Source organism: Palaemon carinicauda, chromosome 6 (assembly GCF_036898095.1).
Source record: "Palaemon carinicauda isolate YSFRI2023 chromosome 6, ASM3689809v2, whole genome shotgun sequence".
Lineage (NCBI taxonomy): Eukaryota > Metazoa > Arthropoda > Malacostraca > Decapoda > Palaemonidae > Palaemon > Palaemon carinicauda.
In genome coordinates, this window is record NC_090730.1 from 3,912,837 (window position 1) to 3,921,770 (window position 8,934).

Genomic DNA, 8,934 nt, shown 5'->3' on the forward strand with positions numbered 1-8,934 from the left:
CCCTACCCGAGGAATGGTGAGAGACCGAGTAGTTATACGTCTGGCAATGCCCTTAAGCGTGACCGGAAAGAAAGATGGTCTGGATAATTTTTTTACCACCTCCCGAGAGTGGGGAGTGGTTCGGGTCACTGGGAAACTTATCCAATAATAATTCTTTGAATTGTCCACGAAGAATCTAGTAAAAGAAACATGGTATGACTACTCCCTTCCCCTATCTGAGGGACGGAGAGACACCGAGTAGGTATACATATGGTAATGCCACCGAGCGTGACCGGAGAGAAATATTGTCTTAATAGATTTCTTTGTCTCCTTACTAATGTCAAATTAATCTCTCCTGGACTCAGGGCAGAAAAGTTTTTTGAAATTGGAAAGAAAATGGTTTATAAGGAAGAGCAAACATTAATATATTTCCAAATTATCATTAATAGGCCTACCGTTATTATAAATATTATTATTATTATTATTATTATTATTATTATTATTAGTATTATTATTAAAAGCCAAGCTAAAACCCTAGTTGGAAAAGCCACATGCCATAAGCCCAAGGGCTCCAACATGGAAAAATAGCCCAGTGAGGATAGGAAATAAGACAATAAATAAACTAGAAGAGAAGTAATGAACAATTAATATGAAAAATTTTAAGAACAATAACAAAGTTAAATTAGATATTTCATATATAAACTATAAAAAACTTCAATAAAACAAAATAAAGAGAATTAAGGAAGAACAGTGAGCAAAAGTGTTTCCTTAACCAAGAGAAATATATAGGAAATATAAAGGAAATATACCGTTGGATCTTCCAGAATATATTTCAGCACTAAGAAACAAACTGAATAAATCAATAAATCTGAAAAATACATTTTTTTTTTCAAATAAATATATAAGAAATATATAGGAAACATACAATTGGATCTTCCAGAATATATTTCAGCACTGAGAAAGAAATTGAAAAAAAAACCTGGAGAATAAATCTGAAAAATATATTATTTTCTCAAAGAAATATATAGGAAATATAGAAGAAATATAGAAAGGGTTAACGGTCTTCCACTGTCTTGGGTTAGAGTTCTCTTGCTTGAGGGTACACTCGGGCACATTATTCTATCTTATTTTTCTTCCTCTAGTTTTGTTCAAGTTTTTTTTAGTTTATATAGGAGATATTTATTATGATGTTACTCTTCTTAAATTTTTCTTTTTTTTTTTTAATTTCTTCCTTTTCCCATTGGGCTATTTTTCCTGTTGGGGCCATTGGGCTTATAGCATCCTGCTTTTCCAACTAGGGTTGTAACTTTGCAAGTAATAATAATAATAATAATAATAATAATAATATAGATTTGGATTTTCAGGAATATATTTCAGCACTGAGAAACAAACTGAATAAACCTGAAAAATACATTATTATTTTTTTCAGAGAAATATATAGGAAATATAAAGGAAATATACAATTGAATCTTCCAGAATATATTTCAGCACTGAGAAAGAAAAAAAAATAGAAAAAAAAACCTAGAGAATAAATCTGAAAACATTATTTTTTTTTTTTTTTCAGAGAAATGGGCACAGCAGCCCTATCGTCTCTATACGCTGCCCTTGTCGTCTCCTGCTGTTTCGTGCCCTCCTGGCTGATCAAACGCCTGAAGGAGAAGTATACCCTCTCCCTCTGCATGCTGGGCTACACCTCGTACATCGCTGCCCAGTTCTACCCTCAGTACTATACCCTCATACCCACGGCCATACTTCTGGGTATAGGTGCAGCGCCCATGTGGTCTTCTAAGTGTACATATCTGACTAAGGTACGTGGATGAGTTGTGTATAAGAAATGATTATATTCAATTCATTACTATATTGGTGTTTCTAGTCTACTGCATGACAAAGGCCTCAGACATGTCCTTAGTTTTGTGTATATATATATATATATATATGTGTGTGTGTGTGTGTGTATATATATGTGTGTGTATATATATATATATATATATTGTATGTGTAGATAGACTATGTATATATTTATATATATATACGTACACACACACACACACACACATATATATATATATATATATGTGTGTGTGTGTGTGTGTGTATATTTATATATTTATATACACATACATATACATATGTAAATATATATACTGTATACATATTTATATATATATATATATATATACATGTATATATATATATATATATATATATCATGAGTCCCTATAAAGAAACGCTGCCATCTTCTCTCCAAACAGGTTGGAACACGTTACGCCCACATCGTCGGAGAAGACCCGGAAGTGATCATAACCCGCTTTTTCGGGATATTTTTCTTATTCTTCCAGTCGACGCAGGTTTGGGGGAACTTAATCACATCCACAGGTAGGAAGGGAAGCCGTTATAGAAGTTGTTATTAGTAGTAGTAGTTTGGATATGCTCTTCCCACTCCCCAAGAGAGATTAGTTCACTAAATGTTCAGCTGGGGTCCACAAGGCACTAGAAGAGTTTGATCCACAGGTATTATCAAGAATAGTGTGATCGAATGTACCCTCAAGCAAGATAACTCTACCACAATAAGCACGATATTCTCTATAATTACAATAATTATCACTCCTCTCTACTACAGTCCTGTCCGTCGGAGTCGAGGACCCCGAGAAGACGGAGGAGGACCTACAGCAATGCGGCCACGAGTACTGCCCTTGGTACAATGTCAGTGGCGGGAACTCGACAGAGATCCCCAAGTGGCAGATGTACACGATGTCTTCCATCTACCTGGTCTTTGCCCTTCTCGCTTCACTCATCATCTTCTTGTTCGTCGATCCTCTAACTGAGTGAGTTGTAAAAGGAGAATTGAGTGGCTGACGAAGGTTTAAATGTTTAAAGGGTGTTCATGAATGGCAGAGGAAAGGGACAGTGCTAATGTCCTAGCAGGACAACTCTAACTGAGTGAGTTACAGAAGGAGAATTGAGTAGCTGAAGAAGGTTTAAAGGTTTAAAGGTCATTCATGCATGACTGAGGAAAGGGACAGTGACAATGCCCTAGCAGGACAACTCTGAGTGAGTTACAGAAGTAGAATTGAGTAGCTGAAGAAGGTTTAAAGATTAAAGGTTGTTCATGAATGGCAGAGGAAAGGTACAGTGTTAATGCCCTAGCAGGACAATGCCCCTCTCAAACTAAGTTAGGACCAGGGATGGCTGAGTAATGGCCACTGATGACTCAGCAGGTGTACCTATAGTCTCCCCCAGACCTTCCATCCTTATCTGACGTTTAATGGTGATGTTACAGACACTTTACAAAATTCTGTATTGACATAGTTCTTTGGAAATAGAATCAAACGAAGTTAGAAAAACACAGTAACAATAGTGATTAATCCTCTCTCCTTCAAGATTTGATAAAATCGACACGAAAACCTCGAACGAGGAAAGAACAGGCCTGCAGCTCCTACTAGCCACCTTCAACCACATGAGGCATCCTTACCAGCTTCTCATCTTTCCTCTTACCATTTGGTCTGGGGTTGAACAAGCCTTTCTCAGCGCTGATTTCACTGCTGTGAGTTTTTTCTGTTTATTTCTTGAGATGAACCTAATTCAGTTAAAGGTTGTACTGACAACGATTTAAAAACAGTACTACTTTCTCTCTGTCTGTATACATATATATATATATATATATATATATTATATATATATATATATATATGTGTGTGTGTGTGTGTGCATGTGTATATTTTCACCTTATTACAACAACTAAAAATTCGGTCTCAGGCGTATGTATCGTGCGGTCTTGGCGTCCACATGGTCGGCTTCGTCCTGATCTGCTACGGGATTTGCGACGTCATAGGCTCCATCTCCTTCACGCCCTTGGTGAAGAGCGTGGGGCGCGTCCCCGTCTTCCTGCTGGGATTCTGCATTAACCTGAGTGTCATCATCACGCTCAAGTACTGGATGCCGAACCCAGATCAAGTGCCGGTCTTCTTCGTCCTGGCTGGACTGTGGGGCTTCGCTGATGCTATTTGGCAGACACAGATAAATGGTTAGTTGATCTTCTTCATCTTCTTCTTTGCCTTCAGCTTTTCCCATTATTATATGGGACCACTGTTTCTAGTCAGCCTTCCCCGTCTTCCTCTGTCTTATACATCTTGTTCTCTTAGACCTTTCTATACGGGGCGACTGTTCCTAGTCAGCTTACTCCATCTTTCTCTGCCTTGTACATCTTGTTCTCTTAGACCTTTCTATACGGGGCGACTGTTCCTAGTCAGCTTACTCCATCTTTCTCTGCCTTGTACACCTTGTTCACTTAGACCTTTCTATATGGGGCGACTGTTCTTAGTCAGCTTACTCCATCTTTCTCTGTCTTGTACACCTTGTTCACTTAGACCTTTCTATACGGGGCGACTGTGTACACCTTGTTCACTTAGATCTTTCTATATAGGGCGACTGTTCCTAGTCAGCTTACTCCATCTTTCTTTGTCCTGTACATCTTGTTTTCTTATACCTTTCTATATGGGGCGACTGTTTCTAGTCAGCTTACTCCATCTTTCTCTGTCTTGTACATATTGTTCTCTTAGACCTTTCTATATGGGGCGACTGTTCCTAGTCAGCTTACTCCATCTTTCTCTGTCTTGTACACCTTATTCACTTAGATCTTTCTATATGGGGCGACTGTTCCTAGTCAGCTTACTCCATCTTTCTCTGTCTTGTACACCTTGTTCACTTAGACCTTTCTATACGGGGCGACTGTTCCTAGTCAGCTTACTCCACCTTTCTCTGTCTTGTACACCTTGTTCACTTAGATCTTTCTATATGGGGCGACTGTTCCTAGTCAGCTTACTCCATCTTTCTTTGTCCTGTACATCTTGTTTTCTTATACCTTTCTATATGGGGCGACTGTTCCTAGTCAGCTTACTCCATCTTTCTTTGTACTGTACATCTTGTTTTCTTAGACCTTTCTATATGGGGCGACTGTTTCTAGTCAGCTTACTCCATCTTTCTCTGTCTTGTACATCTTGTTCTCTTAGACCTTTCTATATGGGGCGACTATTCCTAGTCAGCTTACTCCATCTTTCTCTGTCTTGTACACCTTGTTCACTTAGATCTTTCTATATGGGGCGACTGTTCCTAGTCAGCTTACGCCATCTTTCTCTGTCTTGTACACTTTGTTCACTTAGATCTTTCTATATGGGGCGACTGTTTCTAGTCAGCTTACTCCATCTTTCTCTGTCTTGTACACCTTGTTCACTTAGATCTTTCTATATGGGGCGACTGTTCCTATTCAGCTTACTCCATCTTTCTCTGTCTTGTACATCTTGTTCACTTAGACCTTTCTATACGGGGCGACTGTTCCTAGTCAGCTTACTCCATCTTTCTCTGTCTTGTACACCTTGTTCACTTAGATCTTTCTATATGGGGTGACTGTTCCTAGTCAGCTTACTCCATCTTTCTTTGTACTGTACATCTTGTTTTCTTATACCTTTCTATATGGGGCGACTGTTCCTAGTCAGCTTACTCCATCTTTCTTTGTACTGTACATCTTGTTTTCTTAGACCTTTCTATATGGGGCGACTGTTTCTAGTCAGCTTACTCCATCTTTCTCTGTCTTGTACATCTTGTTCTCTTAGACCTTTCTATATGGGGTGACTATTCCTAGTCAGCTTACTCCATCTTTCTCTTTCTTGTACACCTTGTTCACTTAGATCTTTCTATATGGGACGACTGTTCCTAGTCAGCTTACTCCATCTTTCTCTGCCTTGTACATCTTGTTTTTCTTATACCTTTCTATATGGGCCGACTGTTCCTAGTCAGCTTACTCCATCTTTCTCTGTCTTGTACACCTTGTTCACTTAGATCTTTCTATATGGGGTGACTGTTCCTAGTCAGCTTACGCCATCTTTCTCTGTCTTGTACACTTTGTTCACTTAGATCTTTCTATATGGGGCGACTGTTCCTAGTCAGCTTACTCCACCTTTCTCTGTCTTGTACACCTTGTTCACTTAGATCTTCCTATATGGGGCGACTGTTCCTAGTCAGCTTACTCCATCTTTCTTTGTCCTGTACATCTTGTTTTCTTATACCTTTCTATATGGGGCGACTGTTCCTAGTCAGCTTACTCCATCTTTCTTTTTCCTCTACATCTTGTTTTCTTATACCTTTCTATATGGGGCGACTGTTTCTAGTCAGCTTACTCCATCTTTCTTCGTCCTGTACATCTTGTTTTCTTATACCTTTCTATATGGGGCGACTGTTTCTAGTCAGTTTACTCAATCTTCCTCTGTCCTGTACATCTTATTCTCTTGGACCTTTCTATATGGAGCTGCTGTTTCTAGTCAGCCTTCCCCATCTTCCTCTGCCCTGTATATCTTGTTCTCTTAGACACTTTTCGTTTATGTCGTTCAATAACTTACCTTTCCACCTGAACTTTGGCCTTTCCTTCCTTCTTCTGCCTCCATGGCTAGTTGATGTTACTACCAATTGATGAATAAATGGACGTGATTAATTTGCGATAGATTTACTTGCTATTGTTTGATTGCTTACCTCTTTGAGCTTATATGTGTGTGGTGTTTATTTGTTTAGTTAGTTGGTTATTTATTTACATATTCGATACTTTTTCACTGTAACTACTGATCTTATTATTATAATCATTACTGTTTAAGCTTCATTTATTTCATTGCTTCAACAGCTTTTTATAATTGTTTTCGCATTGTTTCTAAACCTTACTGATACTTCCTTACTATACCACACTACTACTACTACTACTACTACTACAAAAGAGAAAAAACTTCATAAGACAGGCTCTGGAAGATAGAAGTAAAAGTATGCAAGCTGTGCTGTCTCTGTAGGAGGTAACTATTGACAATGAGCTTTCTGCAGATTACAGTGCTTTGCACCTACGCTTCAAGTAGCGTGCTCACAATCACTGTGTTGTTTGAGAGAGCAATGAGGAACTTGTATCTTCTATTACTTCTATGTTCTTTAGTTAATTATTCCTTTATGACCATCACAGAACATAACCGTTCTACTCTACTACTCTTAACACCAATACTACTAACATAAATAAGTGTTTTGATTTAACCTATTTTGAATTCTTACTAAAAATAACCCCTTTCCCCCACCAACCCCAACCAGCCTTCTACGGCGTGATCTTCCCGGGCGAGAGCGAAGCCGCCTTCAGTAACTACCGTCTCTGGGAGTCCATGGGTTTCATCATCGCCTACGCCTGCAGTACAGTCACCTGCATCCCAGACAAGATCGTGACCCTCCTGGTCTTCCTGGTAGTGGGGATTACTGGGTACCTGACCATCGAAATACTGGACAAGAAGAGCATGCTTAAGAAGGACGCTATGGGGAAGGTTATCCCTGTGGATAAGATCATTCTTGGGAAGTATTAGCTTGAAGGACTGGGTGTTGGCTTTGGGTGTACGGTGCACTGGTGAGTTTTCGTCATGGCCTTCACAATCAGAAGTTCGTCTGAAAGGTCAAGATGGAAAATAGGATTCTTACAAATATTTATAACATGTTATGTCAATTTTTCATCCAAAAAACTAAATCTTCTAGTAAACAGTTACAAAATATCTATCTGTACAGCACCTTCAATATATGCAACAACAGTCCAGAAATTTAGCCCTAAGTAGCCTATTTATAAATACAGCTACAAGCTGAACATTAATTTTAACAATTTTGAAAATTTCGTTCAATGTGTTATTTTCGATTTTATATAGATAATATTTAATGGAAAGCCAGGAACGCAGGAATATTAAATAGGTGGCTATTACATGAGAAGAGCGAACAAAATCTCTGAACAGTTAGAGTTGGCTGTATATATATGTGTATATATATATAAATATAAATATATATATATATATATATATATATACTGTATATATATAAATATATATATAGATATATATATATAAATATATATATATATATATATATATGTATATATATATATACACACACACATATACATATATATATATATATATATATGGGAGAGTATTTGCCTATATTAACTAGTGCAAGTTTCTGGTTCTAGCAGACCGCAATGTGCATTTAACCAGCTGTTTTGCTTTCAAATATTTGTCTTTTACCTATCGTGAATTTTACATCCAAATTGAGCATCTCCTCTGTTGATCATCATTGTATATAACTTCACTCCTCATCATCGTCTTAAATGATCAGTAATTCATTGTATCGTTTCAAACAAAATTGCATATCGTCAGTTTTGTATTTGCGTGAATGCATTCAAGTTATATATATATATATATATATATATGTATATATATATATATATATGATTCCTTCGTTTAGATTATTTTGAAAACTGATTCCTTAAAGTTTATAAAAACGTGGGCAAATCACCTCTGTATTATCATAATTTTTTGTAAGTGATAAGTTACACACACACACACACACACACATGTATATATATATATATATATATGTATATATATATATATATATATATTGTATTATCATCAATTTTGGTAAGTGATACGTTACACACACACACACACACACACATATATATATATATATATACATATATATATATATATATATATTGCAATGAAATTGGACATCAAGATTTTTTGTAACTACATAAACTGCTTAAGATACTGTATAATATTTTGTATTTTCTGTAAATACAAGAGTTTTTCGATGCATTATATAATGATTTTGTATCTGCTTTGAATATAGGATATATTAATAGTTAATTTGTATTTCTATAACCCCACTGTAATTAATTACTGAAAATTACAAAATCTAATACATTATAGATGTTATCAGTGATGATTTGCTAAGACATAGATGAAGCTTATATCTGATTTCATAAAAGATTGAATCATAAAGTCCAATCTAGATTCAAGACTCATAACTGACTTGTATGTGATTCATGAATAATACGTAGAAGACTCATAAGATTCCTTTCAAGATTCACAACTCACAACTGAATCATTCATGTGA

General features: G+C 36.6%; 1 pseudogene; it reads left to right on the top strand.

Moving 5' to 3' along the window:
- The window catches only part of LOC137642381 (UNC93-like protein), a 26,736-nt pseudogene extending 18,953 nt beyond the window's left edge, over nt 1-7,783 (top strand).
- The last annotated feature ends 1,151 nt before the right edge of the window (nt 7,784-8,934 follow it).